The sequence below is a fragment of the Panthera uncia genome, chromosome F1 (assembly GCF_023721935.1).
Source record: "Panthera uncia isolate 11264 chromosome F1, Puncia_PCG_1.0, whole genome shotgun sequence".
Taxonomy (NCBI): domain Eukaryota; kingdom Metazoa; phylum Chordata; class Mammalia; order Carnivora; family Felidae; genus Panthera; species Panthera uncia.
Genome location: NC_064813.1, coordinates 37713864 through 37734161, shown reverse-complemented (window position 1 = coordinate 37734161; position 20298 = coordinate 37713864). Strand labels below are relative to the sequence as shown.

At 40.8% G+C, this 20298-nt stretch overlaps 1 long non-coding RNA gene and 1 pseudogene across 2 annotated transcripts in view; both read left to right on the top strand.

Moving 5' to 3' along the window:
- Window positions 1-3091: 3091 nt before the first annotated feature.
- Window positions 3092-4595, top strand: LOC125925805 (keratin, type II cytoskeletal 8-like; annotated as a pseudogene).
- Window positions 4596-7945: 3350 nt separating this feature from the next.
- The window catches only part of LOC125925922 (uncharacterized), a 196374-nt gene continuing 184021 nt past the window's right edge, over window positions 7946-20298 (top strand). Inside the window, exon 1 of one of the 2 annotated variants that reach the window (XR_007458931.1) lies at window positions 7946-9050. This is a non-coding gene — a long non-coding RNA (uncharacterized LOC125925922). The remainder of the gene's footprint in view (window positions 9051-20298) is intronic. The other variant, XR_007458932.1, reaches the window with a different exon arrangement.

Sequence of the window (20298 nt, the reverse complement as noted above, 5' to 3'; positions counted from 1 at the left end):
AAAAAGAGAATATTTTTATTACATTCCACTCAGTGCCCACCATTAAGGCTCAGCTGTGGTTTTATTTTCCTCTGAGTCGATCATTCCCGGAAGAGAATTGTGAACAGAGTTAGTGAATTCGAACACATTGCTCATGCATTCACTCCCCATTTTCTGAAATTTCTTGCTCGAGGTCAGCTTCTTGAAACCAGCCAAGGAGTAGCAAAGTCCATTCCAATTAGCTCTCTGTGCATGATATTTTCTGAGTTATCTCACTGGTAGCTTCTGATGGCCACGAAAAGAAAACAAACACAGTGACTGACAGAGGGAAAGGAATTCTGTTATTCGGATTATGAATGTGTACAGAGTGGTTTGGATGGGACCTTGGAAAATTCTGCTGATTCCTGTGGAAGTATTTACGTTTCGATGGCATGTCATTATAGATCATCTTACAAAATGTAAATTGAAAAAATACCGGTGGGTTGAAGTCAGGGATGTCATTATGTGCCCAATCTATTTCCCCCAGATGCCTTGCAGGTTTGTAACTCCTGCTTAATACAATCCAGTGTTTTTTGCTATCCATATTCTTTACTACATAGTGATATAGTTAATCACCTTTAAATCTCCACACATTTCCTTATCTGAGATGATACTTTGAAAAGCTTAAGGAGCTATATGGACATGGTGATCTGTTGAGTCCTAACAGATCTTCCCAGGGGGTATGTGACAGGCTGAGGTGAGAATGGGCCGTGGCCACAAACCAATTCATGAGCAGGTGACACCACCACCAAGCAGGACTGAAACACAAAACCAGAGTCAAAAAGAGCACACGCACAGGGCGATGGGGATTGGAGCTCCTGTGCAGGGGTGGGGATGGAGTTGTGTGGGCAGCGTCCTGCTGCAGCAGTGCCTCTGCTAAGGCCCGCGGCCCAGCCCCTGTGGCTTGTGTGGGGCGGGCAGAGCGGGGGAGGCTTCCTCGGTTTTCAAGCCATAATGTGCTAACATCGGCTCGGAAACCTTTCCAGATTCCTTTAGAGATAGGCTCTCTCCAGTCTTTGAGCTACCAAGGCAGGCATTTGGAGTATAGACTCCAAAACGCCTAGGACAGTGCTTTGCACATACCACGATCACAAGAAGCATATATTGAGTTGAGTAGATAAGCCCTAGTTCTGATAGAGCTTTGCTCAGGGCCTGGCACACAGACGTTCATTTTCTATGAACTATTCTTACCATTACTACAAACATTTATTGAATTGAAACAATACATCAGAATTTAAATACTTGCTCTGCCAACTGGTCTTTTGGCTTGTAACAGTCATAAGAATTCAGGAATAAAGTTTTACAATTAAAATGTAATATTTTTGGGGTGCCGGGGTGGCTCAGTCGGTTATCAATTCTAATCTTGATTTCAGCTCAGGTCATGATCTCAGGGTAGTGAGATCAAGTCCCGTGTTTGGCTCTGCGCTAAGCATGGAGCCTGCCTGAGTTTCTCCCTCTCCCTCTGCCCCTCCCTTCTCTTTTTCTCAAAAAAAAAAAAAAAACCTTAAAAAATGGGGTGCCTGGTGGCTTACTTGGTTAAGCATCCAACTCTTCAGTTCAGGTCATGATCTCACAGTTCATGAGTTCAAGCCCTGCATCGGGCTTTGTCAAGACAGCGTGGATCCTGCCTGGCATTCTTCCTCTTTCTCTGTCCAGAGAAAACTGTGTTTTAACATATTCTTGTTCTCTGATAACCAATACTGAACTAAGGACCGAAGCTGGACTGATTTGAAACAAACACCTGAGACTTTAAATGTTTTGAGTCCAGGGGTGCCTGGGTGGCTCAGTCGGTTGAGCGTCCGACTTCGGCTCAGGTCATGATCTCGCGGTCTGTGAGTTTGAGCCCCGTGAACTCTGTGCTGACAGCTCAGAGCCTGGAGCCTGCTTTGGATTCTGTGTCTCCCTCTCTCTCTGCCCCTCCCCCTGCTCATGCACTGTCTCTCTCTGTCTCTCAAAAATAAATAAATGTCAAAAACAATTTAAAAAAAATTAAAAAAAAAGAAATTTAAGGGGCTCCTGGGTGGCTCGATCAGTTAAGAATCTGACATCAGCTCAGGCCATGATCTTGCAGTTCGTGAGCTTGGGCCCCGTGTTGGGCTCTGTGCTGACAGCTCAGAGCCTGGAGCCTGCTTTGGATTCTGTGTCTCCCTCTCTCTCTGCCCCTCCCCTGCTCATGCTCTGTCTCTCTCTCTCTCTCTGTCTGTGAAAAATAAATAAACATTAAAAAAAAATATTTTGAGTCCACAGAGGTCATATTTGGATCACAAAATGCTTAAGAATAAAAATAATTGAAACCAACATGCATTTATCACTCAAGACCTATATAGAAAGAGCCTTGAAAAACTTAAGAATGTTTACATAAATAAGATAACGAGACTTTTTAAAGGTTAGGAGTTTCCCCATATGCATGATGTGTTAGAAACCATACTACACAAATGAGAGATGGTAAAGATAAGAGAAAGAGAACAAGGACTTAGCTGCAGCCCGATCATCCTCTTGGACACTGAATCTATGACAATATTCCTATCCATGGACTAATTCCAATAACAAAAATCTGTTCTTTCATGGTTTGGACACTAGAAACTGTGACTTTTCAAGGATTCCCGTCAACAGGGAAGGAAATGAGTTTTCACCATTTTGTTGTCTTTGTTGGTGTGACTTATGAAATGAGTTTCTTAAATATAGGAATGAATTATAACGAGACGTACAGTGGTGTGTACTACCTAAAATTTATACTTCCTTATGATTTTAAATATTTTTAATGTGCTTATTCTTTCATCATAGCTAGATGTTAAATCTGATAAAGGCAGGAATTGTGTTTATTATTCTGTGCATCCCCGAATGTGTTATTATTGATGATTATTTTATAAATTTACTCTGATTTAACAATTTGATGTAACGTTTAAGCCAGTTTGATTTGGTAAAAAGCAATGTCTAATGAAGGCTGGCAGTCAGCCTGTTTGGAATATTTTATTCCAATTATTAGGGCATTGCCTTTCAATGCCTTTTTTGAAAATTCTTATTTTCCTGATTAAAATCTATACTGTGCATATCATAATGAGAGTGAACGCCCCACCTAGAAGTCATCCTTGGCTCCCTCTGGAATCTCTGGTTCAGCCTACTTGCTTCCTCTCCAGCTTCTACCGTGTCCATCAGGGTGACCCAGAGGTCCTATAAGGTGTCTACCTCTGGCCCCTGGGCCTTCAGCAGCAGCTCATGCTCTGGCACACCTGGCTCCCATATCAGCTCCCCAGCCCCCCAGGTGGGCAGCAGCAGCAGCTTCAGAGGTGGCTTGAGCACCAGCATGAATGTGGTCAGGGGCTACGCAGGCGAGAGGGTCCAGGGGGCACCGTAGCTGTCTCAGGGCACCAAAGCCTGTTGAGCCCTCTTAAGCTGGAGGTGGACCCCAACATCCAAGGGTGTGCATCCAGGAGAAGGAGCAGCTCAAGACCCTCAGCAGCAAGTCGCCTCCTTTATCAACAAGCTACGCAACCTGGAGCAGCAGAACGAGATTCTGGAGACCAACTGGAGCCTCCTGCAGCAGTGGAAGACGGCTCGGAGCAACATGGATAACATATTGGAGAGCTACATCAATAGCTTCGGGTGCCAGCTGGACACATTGGCCCAGGAGAAGCTGGAACCTGCGGTGGAGCCCATCAACAGGAGGGGCTGGCGGAGGACTTCAAGAATAAGTAGGAGGAAGAGATACAGAGCACGCAGAGATGGGAAGATGCATCTTCCAAGTCAAGAAGGCTGTGGGTGAAGCTTCCATGGATGAGGCAGAGCTGGAGTCCCTCCTGGAGCTGCTGGCCGGCCTGTGCAGAGGAGAGCCGAGAGCAGCCACAGATCTCGGACACCTCTGCATTCCACTCCGTGGACAGCAGCAGCCTCCTGGACCGATGGCATCATCACCAAGGTCAAGGTCCAGTACAAGGAGATTGCTAACTGTATCCGGCCGAGGCTGAGACCTTGTACTAGAAGTATGAGAGGTGCTGGCACTGGCTGAGAAGCACAGGGATGACCTCAGTTGCATAAAGACAATTTGTGAGATGAACCAGAACAATGGCCGACTCCAGGCTGAGATCGACAGCCTCAAAGGCCAGGGGGCTTCCCTGGAGGCTGCCCTTGCTGATACCGGGCAGTGTGGGGAGCTGGTCACGAAGGACGCTGACGCCAAGTGGAGGCTGCACTGCAGCGAGCCCAGTGGACCATGGCAGGACAGATGTGTGAGGGCCTGGAGCTTGGGAACATTAAGCTGGCCCTGGACATGGAGATCGCCACCACCTGCAAGCTGCTGGAGGGCGGGGAGATACAGCTGGAGTCTGGAATGCACAACATGAGTAACCATACCAAGGTGGCTGCTCCTGTGGGCTGAGCTCCGCCCATTGGGGGGGCCTCAGGAACCTTGGCCACAACTACAGCCTGAGCTCCTTCCAGTCCTGCTTCTGCTGCGGCGGGGCTCCAGTACCTTCAGCCAAGTCAGCTCCTCCAGGGTTGTGGTTGTGAAGAAGGCTGAGACACGTGATGGGAAGCTGGTTTCTGAGTCATCTGATGTCCTGTCCAACTGAGCAGCCACTGTGGTTGCTCCCAGGCTCCTCGCTCCTGTGGCTGCCATAGAGCCTTTGGGGGAAGGGGCTGTGCAGGGTGGCTACAGGAACAGGAGACCCACCTGAGGCTCAGTCCCAATCCTCAGTCTACCCTTCTGGGGAGTCTACTGCCCTGGGTATTCCTTCTCGCCCTTGCCCCCAGCTAAAAGCCAATTCAAGTGTCTTTTCCCAAATAAACCCTCAGCTGGTCTGCCAACCATTCCTCCACATCCTTAAAAGTGAATGAATAAGAATAGCCATACTTGCAACACACAAATAGCAAATGTTTAGCCCAGAATAGAGAATTTCAATGAATGAATAAGAGAAAGATTAACAACCAGAGTAGAAAAAAATGGCAAAAGATGTGAGCAGTCATTTTAGGAAATGGAAACCACAAAGAAGATACCACTTTATTTTCACCAGACTAAATTTATAAACATTATCTAATTCCTGCATAGGAAGGCATTGTTTTACATGCTTTATAAGCAGTAGCTTATTTAATTCCCTCAACAGCCCTATAAAGTATGTTCTATAATTTTCTCTATCTAACAGATGAGGAAACGGAGGCACAGAGCTGTTTAATGACGTTTGCAAGGTCACACAGCATTTACAAATGTGCAATGTGGGTTTGATGCAGGGTTGGAGATTTGCAGCATATCCAGATGGCAGGTTGGGGAAGGAACCATGGAAGACTTGAGTGTGGGTTTTGTTCTTTCTTTCTTTTTCTTTCTTTCTTTCTTTCTTTCTTTCTTTCTTTCCCCTTCCCTTTCCTCCCTTCCCCTCCCCTCCCCTCCCCTCCCCTCCCCTTTCCTTTCCTTTTCTTTTTTATGAACAGTCCTGGAAATGTGGTTCATCACTTTAATCCACATTCCACCATGAGAGGTCTTCGACATGACCTTACCTAATATCACAGCTTCCTTCTCAGGTTTGAGGGACATTTTATGGGTGACTTGGGCTTTTATGATGGAAGGGGTAAATGTGCCATCAGTGAAAAGGCTTACTTTGGAGGTCAGAAGTAGCTGTTTGCTCTGCTTTTTGGACTTCCTCAAAAGAAGAAGAGAACCTCCAAGACTACGCCAACAAACACTTGCTTACGCTGGCAGCGTTGCTTGAACCTAACTACCAATCTCCAGCCCAGATCTGGAGAAATGTGGAAATTCTCTTTCTCTCTCTACCAAATCCAAACAGGAATATAAATGCCAGGTCTTATTCCCATTGGGAAATAGCCAAAGTTATTGTGACAGTACTGTATTTTGAGCAATGTTGGCTATTTGTTTTTTGGAGCACAAAGCAAGCAATAAATCTGTCACCCTGAAAAATCAGGTTGTGACCTAGAGGAAGGAGCAAATTGTGACTTTAGGTAAAAAAGAGTGACCTACCAGGGAGGATAATTTATCATGAGAACAAAATTGCTGGTGTTCTCCTGACCGACCAGGAAGAAGGGCTGCAGTAAGCAAATCCAGGAGATGCAAGCGTCCGAATATTTTTAACTGATCAATATTTCCAGGGTTCACAAGCAGCCAAAAAACTGTCATTGTTCAGAGTAAGTACATTGCTCACCTGATTTGTAAAAGGAAAAACTGAGAGCTTTAATTATTCTCTTTTTTTAAAAAAAGCCACGACTCAACAACAGGCATTCTTTGTAAAACGAAAATAAATATTCTCCTGGGGATTCAGGTGAGCCTTCTTGATTTTTATGGGGAAGCAGGAGATAATGTTACCTGAAAATGCTTAAGGAAATTGACTATGGGGGATTAATGTCCTTCACCCACTCTTAGGTTAAAACTCTTCCTGCTGGAGAGGAAACCAAGCAAATAATATCATCTAGGGAACTACCGATAAAATAAGGCTTAGGCAAAGCTAGAGTTTACTTAAGACAATAACACTGTCTTTCCACTTACGTTGGGTACCTTCCATTTGCCCCTTCAGGTTACCCTACCTGCTACTCCACCTTGCACCATGCCGGAGAGACTGCTTCAGAGGGCTCTCTGCCCTGGGCTGTTGGTTGGGTTCAGTCAATGGGCGGCACCTGCTGGAGAGTAGAGGGAAGAGAAGGCTGGGGTATTACTTGCCTATCCTCCTCCCTGCAGGATGGCTTCAGACTGGCTGTGTCCCTCTTCTGAAAGTCACAGCTTCTGTAAGGTGACGTTTTCTGCATAGCCCTTTCTGTCTCTAGATTCCAGTAACCTCTTCCTTCTCTTGACACTTCTGTTCCAGGAGTGGTAAATGCTCCCCACTAATACTACCTCAGGGTATGTACTGTACTATTTTTGTGGTTTTCGTGTACCCTGCCCACACCTTTGTATATTAAGCTTTCCTAAATTACAGTGTGCTGTTTCCTGGTTGGTCTTTGACCAATACACCACTTGACTAGCACTTTCCATAGACCTGAATATCATCGTGGCTCCAGGGAGCTCTGGACAACTAAGGCACTTCACCAGGCCTTAAACAGGGATGGCAAATGATATCAGTCATTGGACGAAGAATGTTAAGTTTACATTGTGTGGCTCAATACTGGTAGCAACTATGATACACCCAAGCTTTGTATACTATGAAACTGCGATTTCATCTCTGGACTTTGCTGACAAGTACACAGATATGACAAATCCAGCTTTGTGTCATGATCACTTCTCAATAAATTTGAAGGCTAGAGAAAGCATTCAGTTTCTGAGGATTAACACCCATTAGCTCTCAGCCCCTGTTGCCACGTGGCACAACTTATATTCACTTCACCAGCTTACAAATTCAGCTGTCCTCCCAACAAACTTGGCAGGCTCATCCCATTTCTCAGAAGAGATTTAATAGCAGTGAGTTCATGTATTACAAAGACTTCATTACTTTTATTAGCTTTCCATGCTCTCTGCTTACTGGTGCACTGAGGGGTATTACTGAATAATCCATAGTTGTCAGAAATATAAATGTGCCCTGGTATAGTACAGCTTTAATTCTACTTCTTTTATTTTCTTATTTAGGACATTTTGTAAGAGATTAGACAGAGTTCCTTCTGTAAGGGAACTTGCTGCAGAGTGGTGTTGGTTTATGTCCAACATATGAGTAAAGCAGGAATCCAATTTTTATGTGCCTATGGCACCTGATAAAATGCATTCATAATGCCAGGCGCTGATTCCTATTCCTTTTCAGGCTCAGGCAAAATTTTTGCAAGAAAAAAATTTATTCACTGCTTCATTTAATCAAATATTCTTTTTTTAAAAAGAGTTTTTACTTATTTTGAGATAGATAGAGCATGAGCAGGGGAGGGGCAGAAAGAGGGAGAGGGAGAGAGAGAGAGAGAGAGAGAGAGAGAGAGAGAGAGAGAGAATCTCAAGCAGGAGCCACACTGTCAGTGCAGAGCCTGCCCCTTGTGGGGCTCGAACTCACCAACCGAGAGATCAAGACCTGAGCTGAAATTCAGAGTCTGACACTCAACCCACTGAGCCACCCCGGTGCCCCTAATCAAATAATTTTGATCTTAAACAAGTTAAACATGTTTGTGTACCCATTTCTTTACTTATGTGTATATGCATAAATTGTGCCCTATCTTTTTTAAAAAACACCACAACCAAAAATACTGGATGGTATTTTTGTGAAATATTTGTTTGCTTATTAAACCTATATCAATTTAATTATAATGGAAGTATATATGTACTAACAGAATAAGAAAGAGATGAAATAAGTAGAATTTGTCCAATGAAGATTAACATTGATAAAGCAGAATGCTCAGTTTCAATTGCACAAAATCTTTCAATTGTCTTAGACTGTAGTATTATTCATATAAAGAGAAAAGGGAAGAAAATGTCTATTTGTGTCAGCCAGGGAAGTAAGAACTTTCCATACATTACTTACTTTTGATTTTTAAATTACATTTACTTTTTACTTCTATTTCTTACAAACCTTAATGATGAGGACTAATATATACCACTTAGTATGTAAATCGCCCATATATTTTAAACTATTATCCATTTTATACTTACTGACAAAATTTTGGAGTACTGAATTTGACGATATTAATAACCTTTAACGTTTTGTAGGGGGCGCCGGAGGCTCAGGTGAAAGAGCATGTGACTCCTGATCTCCAGATTGTGAGTTTGAGGCCCACGTTGGGTGTAAATGAAAAATAAATAAACTTAAAATTCTGTTAATAACAAAACATATGGCAAATTCAAAAAGGAAGAAAGCAGGGAAAGATTATTCACATCTCTCGATAATCCTTCTGTTCTGCAACCTATTTTCTGACAAGAGTTGCCTATATAGTAGTTCCCCTCTTATCCGCAGTTTCGCTATCTGTGATTTCATTTTCCCCACGGCAAACCGCGGGGAGGAAGCAGATGATCCTGACGAATCATCAGAAGGTGAATAGTAGACTAGCTACGTCACAGCGCCTGCGTCACTCACCTCTCTTCATCCCATTACGTAGGCAGTTTCACATCTCACAACGTCACAAGAAGGGTGAGTACAGGGTAATATTTTTTTTAAGATACTTTGTAAAGATGACAGTATTTAAATTAAAAAAAAATGTTTATTTACTTTTGAGAGAGAGAGGGAGAGAGAGCGAGCGCGCGAGCGAGCGGGGGAGGGGCAGAGAGAGAGGGAGACAGAATCCAAAGCATGTTCCAGGCTCTGAGCCGTCAGCACAGAGACTCAGGGCTGGAACCCATGAACCGTGAGATCACGACCTGAGCGAAGTGGGGCGCTTAACCGACTGAGCCACCCAGGTGCCCCTACAGTGTAATATTTTGAGAGAAAGAGAGGGATCACATTCACAGAACTTTTATTACAGTATGTTGGTATAATTGTTCTGTTTTATCATTATCGTTGTTAATCTTTTACTGTGCCGAATTTATAATTAAACTTCATTATAGGTATGTATAGAAAAAGCCATAGGATATATAAATTTTGGTACTCTCCTTGGTTTTAAGCATCCACGAGGAGTCTTGGAAGGTATCCCCCGTGGGTTCACGGGGAGGACTGTCCTTGATGTCTTCATTTTCCCACCTCTGAATGCATTTGGCAACTCTTGCTCAGGATACCACCTTGTCAGGTCCTTGTCTGACTTGGCCTTTCCACCGAGTTGGACATTGGTGACCACTGCTTCGTGAAGTTTTCTCTTCTGCTGGCCTTGGTGATTTTACTCCTCCCCCACCCTGGGCTTTTCTCCTTTCATGCTAGCCTCATGCTTTCGCAAGTCTTTGTTCTTCTCCAGCTGGCCGTCAATCTTGGGAACTTCTAAAGGCTAAGTCTTAGGGATACTTGTCTTCGGTCTCTGCTTTGAGAAGCTTTCCCACAGCTTCAAATATCCATGTTTGTAGCTTCAGCTATCCGCTAAATGCTGATGAGATCCAAATTTCTTTCTCTAGCTCCTACCTCTACTCTATACTGAACCTCTTACTTCACTTCTACATGAATGTGTCAGAGACAATTCAGCCTTAATATGTTTAATATTTAAGATAAAGCTCATGATCCGTCTCTTCCCCACCTGGTTTTCTACTGATTTTAACTTGCCTGGTGAATGCCATGATCACATTTTGGCATAATAGAATATTATCTTTCCGTTACTCCCTTAATCCTTCCCATCACCAAGCTTGTGTGTGTGTGTGTGTGTGTGTGTGTGTGTGTGTGTGTGTGTTTAATCATTAAAGTATCTTTGAATCCATTCACTTGTCAGTATCTTCATTACCATCCCTCTGGGCCAAATTCCTAGAGCTTCTTGCCTGTGTTAATACAGTAACTCACTAACTTCACATGTTTGAATAAATTATCTTGTCTATAGTCAGAAAGTCAAAGCACAAATATGATCATGTCACCCACCCAATTAAAACCATTCACTTTAAGTAACTTTCTTAGGGTAAACATCAAATGTCTTCCTGAGGCCTTATAAAGCTTTGCAACTTCTGGCCCCTGTTTTCCTCTTTAGTTCTTTTTGAGCCAGTCTCTCATTTGTTTGCTGTGTTCTTGCTGCTTTGGCCTTATTTCAGTTTCTCAAATGCACTAAAGTCCCTCCCACCACAGGGCCTTTGCACATGCAGTTTCCTCTTACTGGAATGCTCTCCTGTACTTATTTACTGGCTTCTATTCTGGCTTCTTCACTAAACTTTAAGTGCTGTGTGAATAGGGATTGTGCTTCTTTCTGCTTTCTTTCCTTCTTTTTTTTCCCCCTGCTTTCTATTTAAGCTCCAAATACACAGTTCTGGCATATAGAAGAAGCTCAATAAGTTTTTGCTATGAAAACACATATATAAGTAATAGGAATTACCAAATTTAATTCTTGTTTTCCTTTTAACTATTTGTTGAAATATGAAAATTTTGTGTCAGAGTTAATATTTTTGATTTTTAAACATACAGTGGTGTTTAAAAGTTTCACATAGATCTATCAGTCATTCTATTATTGTTTCCTTTACTGGTAATCATGCTTAAAAAGGCCTTTATCAGTAGAAGATGATGTGAACTATTACCTATTTTTTTTATAATACAGCTTTTTCTTCAAACAAATACTCTTTTTAACAATATGGAGTGTATTTGAAGGCAAGATGTCAAGGAGTTAGGTTTTTGTTCTGCATATAGTAGCCACTTGTCACAATGCTCCATTTCTTTCTTAAAATGTCACTTTTATTTTGTATTTTTTATAGATTTCAGACTTTTTGATATTTAATTTTGGTCCATTACTCTGTCATTTTTATGACACATTATTTTAAGAATGATGACTTTATAAAGCATATATGGTTGTATTAGTTATCTGTTGTTACAATTATGCTATATGACAACCATCCAAAGTGCAATGGCATAAAACATCCCTTCTTAGCAGGGTTCCAGAAGATAATTAAGCCTTAATACCCTAAGATATTTATTATATGTAATGAATTAACTATGTACCATTTGGGAGAATTGAGAAAATAGTCACTCAAATATTTTTTCTATAGGGCTTAATTTTCTTATAAAAACCCCACTGAGAAAATACAGCTTAAAACAATAAATGTTTATTTAGCTCTTGCATTTGCAGCTTGTAATTTAGGCTGGGCTAAGCTGGGAAGTTTTTCTGGCTTTAGTTAGGCTCATTCTTAAGTCTGGTGGTCTGCTGGCTCGTGGTCTAAGGAAATGCATGCAATTGGGCTACATATCTTTTAACCACCAGCCAGCTAGCCCAGACATGTTCCATGGTGAGGTGCAGAGGGCAGACAGGAAGCAAATGCAAAAGCACTTTTATAAATCTCTGCTTGCAGCAAGTTTGCTAACATCTCATTGGCCAAAACAATTCACGGGACTGAACTTAGACTTGAGGTGCAGGGAAACACATTCCATTTTTCCTAGAAGGAACTGCTGAGTCACACTGCAAAAAAGGTGGATGCAGAGAGGGATTGAGGAATTGAGTCCATTAATGTAATTCATGTACCACCATGGTAGTCTTCCATTATTCTTCTTTAATACTTTTTATTGGCTCTTCCTGGAGACTTGTTATATTTTGGAACCATTTTGTCACGATAAAAAAAATACCCATTGGAGGGCTCCTGGGTGGCTCGGTTGGTTAAGCATTGGACTCTTGGCATCAGCTCAGGTCATGATCTAAAAGTTCCTGAGTTTGAGCCCCAGGTTGGGCTCTGTGCTGGCAGCATGGAGCCTGCTTGGGATTCTCCCTCCTCCTCTCTCTCTGCACCCCCCCCCCCCGCTCGTGCTCTCTCTCTCTAAATAAGTAAAAAAGAATACCCATTGGGATTTGCATGGAAAGAAGTTAGAAGTTGGAAACGGAGCTAGATATTTTTATGTATTCATTTCACTTATCTGTTCAGCAAGTGAAAGTAGCTATCACCACACACATTTCACAGGTAATGGCATTGATAAATAACTATCAGACCTCTAGTTAAGTCAAGAACCTGGACTCAAACTCAAGCTTCCTGCTTCAGAGCACACTTCTTTCACTGCTGCATGACTGCTTCCTTTGGAAATTGCTGTGAGGAACATGCATGATAATGTCCGTGAATGGATTTGGGAAACTGTAAAATGAGCTAAGACCCAATGATTTTGGAGTTCCCCAAATGCCCATGTGTCTGTAAATACTACTCTTGAAGTTTTAGCTTATAGAAGACTCTATTATACCTTCTTCCTGTTTCATCTGTTAGTTTAGGTAACATCATTTACACAGTTGGCTAAACGAGATGAAATAATCACAAGAAGTGTAGCTGGCATTTATTATGGAGGCACTAACTTTTATAGCTCGTTTGTGATATGATCCATTCAATTTTCTGCAATTTAGAAAAATAATTTTGTTTCTTATTTCTTTTTAAGTTTTATTTTTACTTAAGTAATCTCTACACCCAATAGGGGGCCCAAAATCATGACTCCAAGATCAAGAGTCACATGCTCTTTCCACCGAGCCAGCCAGGCACCCCCTTAAGAATAACTATTTTTTTAATTATTATTTTTTTAAATATTCATTTTTATTTTTGAGAGAGCATGAGTGGGGGAGGGGCGGAGAGAGAGAGAGAGACTGAGAGAGAGAGAGAGAGAGAGAGAGAGAGAAGGGGACAGAGGATCTGAAGCAGGTTCCATGCTGACAGTAGTGAGCTCAACGTGGGGCTTGAACCCATGAACCGTGAGATCATGGCCTGAGCTGAAGTTGGATGTTCTACTAACTGAGCCACCCAGGAGCCCCCCAAAATAACTATTTCAAAGGGGATTAGATATGTTTTCAGGCTTCCAAAACTTTCCCTTGGGAGGCTTTGTTTAGAGTTCAGAAATGATGTAAGTGAACTGAGGGCCTGTGGCAGTGTTGCCAGGGATATTGTCAGATGCTGTCTTATTTCATTTCACCCTTTTGGCAGACGATGCTTAATAGGTAAATTCTCTACCAGGATGCCAGACAATCATTTGAAAAGTAAAGTATTTATGTGGATTTTTTTTTATGTGGATTTTGATTAAAGTCAAAGTGTTTGTTGCTAGAAATTCTGGAAGCGAGTAATAGTAGAAACATCAGTAACAAAATTTCTCTTTATTTCTTTTTATTTTTTTAATGTTTATTTATTTTTGAGAGAGAGAGAGAGAGCGAGCATGCAAGCAGGGGAGGGACAGAATCTGAAGCAGGCTCCAGGCTCTGAGCTGTAAGCACAGACCCCAATGCTGGGCTCAAATTCATGAACCATGAGATCATGACCTGAGCCAAGGTCGGATGCTTAACCAACTGAGCCACCCAGGCACCCTGGCAACAAAATTTCTTGAAGTTAGACTTGTTTCATTGTGGGTATTTTTAATAAAAGTGAAGCCATTTTGTGTATGAAAACTTCGTCATGTAGCCAAGCATCTTAATGTTCTGAGTAGGCCCATCAATCTAAATCATATGTTGGCCCAACATGGAAATGGTTGGAAGTGGGAAGAAGAGGTTGAAATCTTGGAGCCCTGGTCCTGGAAGTGCCTGGTGATCAAGCACCATGGGTTTTCACTGGGTAATTTATACTCATGTGAATCATGAACATATTAATTTGCTAAGAGTTCATTAATCTCCCTGATCATTATGGGGTTTGACATGCCACAAGCCTGAGAAAAGTATAATGTATGCCTTAAAGGTCCTAGGAAACATCCTTGAGAACCTGCTGTTGATGAGAAATGCCATTCAATCACTTTATCTTCTTTGCTTAAGATGGCAGGACTTTCTGAAGCACCACATGGACACCTAACAATGCCCATCAAAAGCATATGAAAAGATAAACTGCATGAGAATAGTGCAGAACATCTAGAGAGAGGAGATTGTAGAAAGTTGTTTACTCACAGTATGGATTTAAGAGTAGTTACAAAGATTGGAGGGGAGGTTTGTTAAAGTGGTTCACAGCAGGCGCTTTACACATATTAACTATGATTATTACAACTGAAGAGTTGTCTGCACTTACATTTTTCTGAATGGAAAAAGGGGGATGGACTAGGTCAGTAGTGTCCAAAGCTGACTGATCATCACAATTTCCTGAGGTGCTTCCTAAGGTCCTAGATTTCCAGGTTGCCGCACTGGACATTCTTATTTAAAAGATCTTTTCTATAAACCTCTGTGACTGATTCTGGTGGCCAGCTAAATTTAGAAACCACTAGATTAGGAGATTTCTAAATTTCCTCTCCGCTGCACATTCCAGAATTTAAATTTGGAATATTGAGAAGGTTTTGGTTTTGATACTTAATTGCTCAACTCCTGCAAATTGGCACTAACCAAGGTCAAGTGATCTTATCAAGGAATCTGTGATATTGTTAGAGCTAGTTACTCTCAGGGCAAATTGGCTTTAATGTAGGCTTCAGCTATTGCAATGCTTTAATAGGTCTCATAGCCATTGTAATACTTCAGGGAATCCAAGACCTGTGATGCCTATGGCTATACCTCAACCCTTAGTCTGATGTCCACATTCTCATGTCTTCATTACCAAGTTTATCCCGTGGTATGAACAGAAATAAGGGAATGCCATCCAAAGAACCCGCTGTCAAATTTTTCTGCTGCCACATACAGTTTATGCCCAAATGCAGGTACATATCATTCCCAGATATGTACCCCCTGTAGCCCCATGTATTTTCCTCCTGGACAAAGAACACGTATCAGAATGCATGTGACTAAGAATAATTCATTAAGGCATAAACATATAGTCATTATATATATGAATGCACACATCCATGTATTAATATGTCCATTTGAAACAAATTCAACAACTATTTGTAAATGATTACCTGACAGATGCCTCCTAACTAGAAGAGATACACATTTATGTCCAGATATCATGGTTGAGAGTTGCCAACATAAAGATTCCTAATGCCCAAGAAAGGCACATGTTTTAGTACAGTGATTATCTTCTGCTGTAAGTTGAACTGTTGGGGTCCTCTTTGCTCTCAGACTAGGTGTTGCCTGCCTTCTGCTCTGCTTTGGGTTGGATTCTGGGAAGCCTCTTGCTAGGACATTTGTTGTCTTACCAGAGTAGGAGAGTTTGCGGTTTGTGGGAGACTTGTGGTTTTTGAGGAAGTTGGGATATTTAGCACATGGTAATTTAGGAATCATTCAGTTTTCTGAGTATACATTTTCTAGGAACTTGAACTGAATTGAACCGGGAACCCAAACCTGGGGCTGGCTAACCAACTTCAATTTCTGAAGCAATAAATTAATTGGTTAACCACAAACCAATGGAGAAATGTTTTAGTTTTAACCCAGTCAACCTATTCAAACCAGAACCAACCATGAGTATTTTTCTAAAACCACGCAACCATAACACTAGAATGTTTCCAAATCAAATCTAAATTAAATTTGGTTTGAGCTCCTGACTTCAACTTGTATAGTTGCAATGCTTTTTGTAACATGCTACATGCTTAGCATTGGTGGTAATTTGATATATGATGGAATCTTGTATTTGAAGATCACAGACATGTTGTCAGTTTAGGAATATCCCTTTAAATATATTATAATTACAGTATATGGTAGAAAATACTGTCATAGACTAGATTAACTGAAGGTTTGTTGAAGGTGAAGTGATAAGTCAGAGGAAGAGGTGGATAGAATCTAGGCAACGTATTTAGATGTTTGTTGCATTGATCATTGAGCCAAGTTGCCAACAATTATATAAAGTTTCTTCTGTAGTATTCAATAAAGAAGGACATAATAGATCCACCCTCTTGTTCTTATACTACCTGCTGTCTTGCACTACTGAGGCTAAGACAATTTAAATTTATTGATGAATATAATTTTTTGAAGCTTGGTTAAAAGCTTCATTCTTCTCTTATAGGCAGAGACCCTAAGGCTCTGAGAGGGTCATATGGCTGTAAATGGATGAGCTAAGTTAAATATTTTTTAAGCTTATTTATTTTGACAGAGAGAGAGAGATTGAGAATCCCAAGCAGGCTCTGCACTGTCAGCACAGAGCCTGATGCAGGGCTAGAACTCATGACCCATGAGATCATGACCTGAGCTGAAACCAAGAGTCAGACACTTAACCAACGGAGCCACCCAGGTGCTCCCAAAGAGCTAAGCTTTAAACACAGCTCCCTTTTGATTCATAGTCCAAAGTATTAACTGCCATGCTATATGCCCTCTGTCTTGAGACATTGTCCTATTGTTGCCTGTTTATTTTCATGTTTCCTTCTATTTTGATGGAATTAGCTAAAGACCAAGCTGATTGCTTTTATGCTTTGGCAACATCATGCCGAATTAAGTTTTTTAGTTCCATTTGCTTTTCAGGAAGCAAGAGCCATGTGTTTATAACTGAGTGAGAGAGAACCAGTGGCCTGGTGCATCCCTTCCTTCTCAGTGGGTTGCTGCACAGAAAGGGAGCCTGAGCATCACAAGGCCCTGTACAACTTTTTGCTGTGAGTGCTGTCTCAGGCTGCTTTTCTAAACTCAAGTAAAACTGGTGCAGCAGAAAGCCAACTAGTGAACAAAACCTACAAAACAGACCCAGCTCCGGTTTGACATCTGCTCTGAAATGAACCTCTTAAGTCCCTTATTCCCATTAGAAGATTGTTTTAAAACATATTCCCAAGGAGATGAATTTGATTCTTTATCTCTTCAGGTTTCTTTGGCCTTCTATTACTTTAACTGCAGCCTTACAATTTCTGAAGTATGTCTGCAGTGAAGCCAGGCAGAGCACATTAACAGACCCAGCATGCCACGGCTAAGTAATCCAGTAAAAGTATTCTTGTTGTGCAGTGCATGCATTCATAGGACCATTTTAGTTATTGCTATAATTAGTTCCGATTCAAGTATTCCACAGAGAATGAGGTTTCTAGATTGAAAGTGGTTGGATGCAGGTTAGCAGTGGGGATGTAGGATGCAGATGGCAGACAGAGCCTGAAGGAGAGATGGGAAATATTTCTATATGCCTCAATTTGTAGCATTTCTGATTTTTATATGGACATTAAACTTGGTCAAGCTGAAGTGCCATTTGCTTTAAGAGAGGATAATGTACACTAATCCCTATGAATTCTAAAAAATAGACTGAAGCTGGAAGTGGCAGCCTTATCATGACCTGTACATTACAGAATGCCTATACTATAAGGCTTACAGACAGGAAAAGAATAAGCATATTTTGCCTGTAGAGTTTTAGGTACAATTATTTTCAACCTTCACTGATCATATATCTGGATGAGACCCAATAGATCATGTAGTCTTCCCTAAATTGCAAGTATGACAATTTTTATTAATGAGTCAGCAGAATATTTACTATGGGCCAGGGACTATGCTAGGAATTAGGAGTGGTAACATAAATAGTACAACAGTATTCCCCTCCCTCAGGGAATTCGTAGTATAGTGGAGGAGACAGAAGTCTAAATAGTTTTTCAAAACAATGTGGTAAATGGCATTTGGCATTTATCTGAACTCCCCTGGGAGCTCAGAGGGGGCACTCGTGATGGCTAGGGCAGGGTTCTGAAAGGTTGGGGAAGGTGTCAGAGAGAACATGTTTCTTGGGCTGACGTGAATGACAAGGATGCCAGAGAATCTCTAGGCCAAGAGGGTGTGTGGTGTGGGTGGTAGTCTAGGCAGCTTGGTTCTCACGTGCAAAGATTTGGTAGTGTCAAAAGGTACATTGCATTTAGGGAAGTCAGATGTTCCCTAAGGCTTGAGCTTCAGAGGGAGCTAGCAGGAGTTGACATTGAATAAGAAGCGAGGTCATGAAAGGATGTGACATGAAATTTCGTGATGTGCGCTTCCTTATGTATATAGCGGCAGAACATATATGCAGTTTTGGATTTTAAAGAGAAGAGTGGCATTTGGGTTTGTCATTTTCTGGAAAAAGTACAAAAGATGGACTGTTAACTGTAGAGAATATTTTTGGGGAGACTATAAAGAGAGGTATGAATTAAGGCAGTGAGAATGGAGAAGAGGGAACTTATCTGGGGGACATAAAGGAGTAGAATTGCAGTATTGACAGGGGATAAAGGAGCAGAAAAGTAGAGGAAAAATGCCAGATGTATGGCATGGAAAACTGATGGGATGGTGATGCCATTAGTTGGGGGAAAAGATACAGTTTTGAGGGAGTTTAGATATGAACATATTATGGAGTTTAAGATTTTTATGGGATGTTCAGGTGGGAATATCTACTTGTGAATTGCAAGTGTATTTCTGGATTTGAAATGAGATGTCTATGCTAGAGATGTGGATTTGGGAGTTAATCAGCCTATTAACTTGAAGCCGTGGGAATACATGCCACCCAGTGACAGTTCATTGAATAAGAGGAAAGGAGGGCACTTCTGGTCCTGAAAATATGGCAGACCAGAAAACATAAGAACTCACCCCCTGCAAACTCATACAAATCTAATATACATGCAGCGACTCTCACTAAAGCAGAGCCACACTCAGAAAGTAGTGGGTATTTCCAGGGGTCAGAAATGAAAAAGGAGCAGAAAGCTTCCTTCACTATCTCTCAATTATGATTCCCTCAAAATTACCATAATGGTAAAAGAGTAAGCTGAGGTGGTGCCCACCTGATGGAATGCGGTGGAGGTTTTGTGCTTTCAATAACCTAGAGGATTGGGTTGTAACACATGTGGTCAAGAGATGAAGCTTTTGTCCCTAGTGGAGTAGGACTTTAAAACTCAAACCCATTTGGGATCCCTGAATGGATGTATGCACTTCAAGTGGTGGATTAGGGAAAAAATGCCCACTGGCACAGAAGGAAGGCCTGTAAACTGTTTTACCTGGGTTTTGAGGTAGAAAGAAAAAGTCTCATGTAGGGATTTTTAAATAAAAATTTGTATCAATATGGGTTTGGGGTTCAAAAAAATTTTAAATCACATTGAGGTATAATTTACAGATTGTAAATTTCAGTCTTTTAAAGTTAAAGGTTTGATGAGTTTTTACAAATGTGTATAGTTATGTAATCTCCAAAATAATCAAGATACAGTATATTTGATGTACCTCAAAACTTCATAGGAATTTCAAAAAAAAAGAACCGTCGAAAGGAAAAGTCATTGGACACAAAAAAACTAGGATTATACTCCACAGACCTTTGAATAATGAAACAATCTGGGAGAAACAATAAATAAGACTTTTTGGAAAGACTAAATTCATAAGATTATTGAAAATATAGAGAAAAATATGATACTTTGAGAAAAGAGCAGATAGATTGGAAGAGAAAAAAATAACTTCTAGAGATGAAAAATAGAAAAGAATAGAAAACTCAGTAGATGGGTTAAATAACAGATTATCCATAGCTGAAGACAAAATTAGTGAATTGGAAGATATTTTTTGAGAAAATAATCCAGAAAACGGTTTAGAGAAATTATATACATTATATATGTATATACATATGTAATATATATAACATATAAAATATATACATGTATAATGTTTAATAAATAATACTACAAAATTATGTAACATATATAATAATAAAATATATAATGCATATTATATATTTCATTTCCCTAATCAGAGAAACTCTATGTAATTTATATATGTATACATATATATGTACATATACACATATAACTATGACTGATTTAGGAAATATAAAAATAAGTTAATAAAAAATACTCAATAAACAGTGCTAAAATAGGAGGGATATTACAATTAAAGTGTTCTTAGGTTCTTATATTGTTCAGGAGGAGAATAGAACTGTTGCTTAATTTTACATTTTATTAAGCCAAATATGAATATTAAATAATATGAATATTAAAAAGAAAATGTAATCTGATTTCTGCTTGTGGTAATGATAGACATTCTTGTGCTAGAAAGCAATCTTCTGCTCAGCTCATT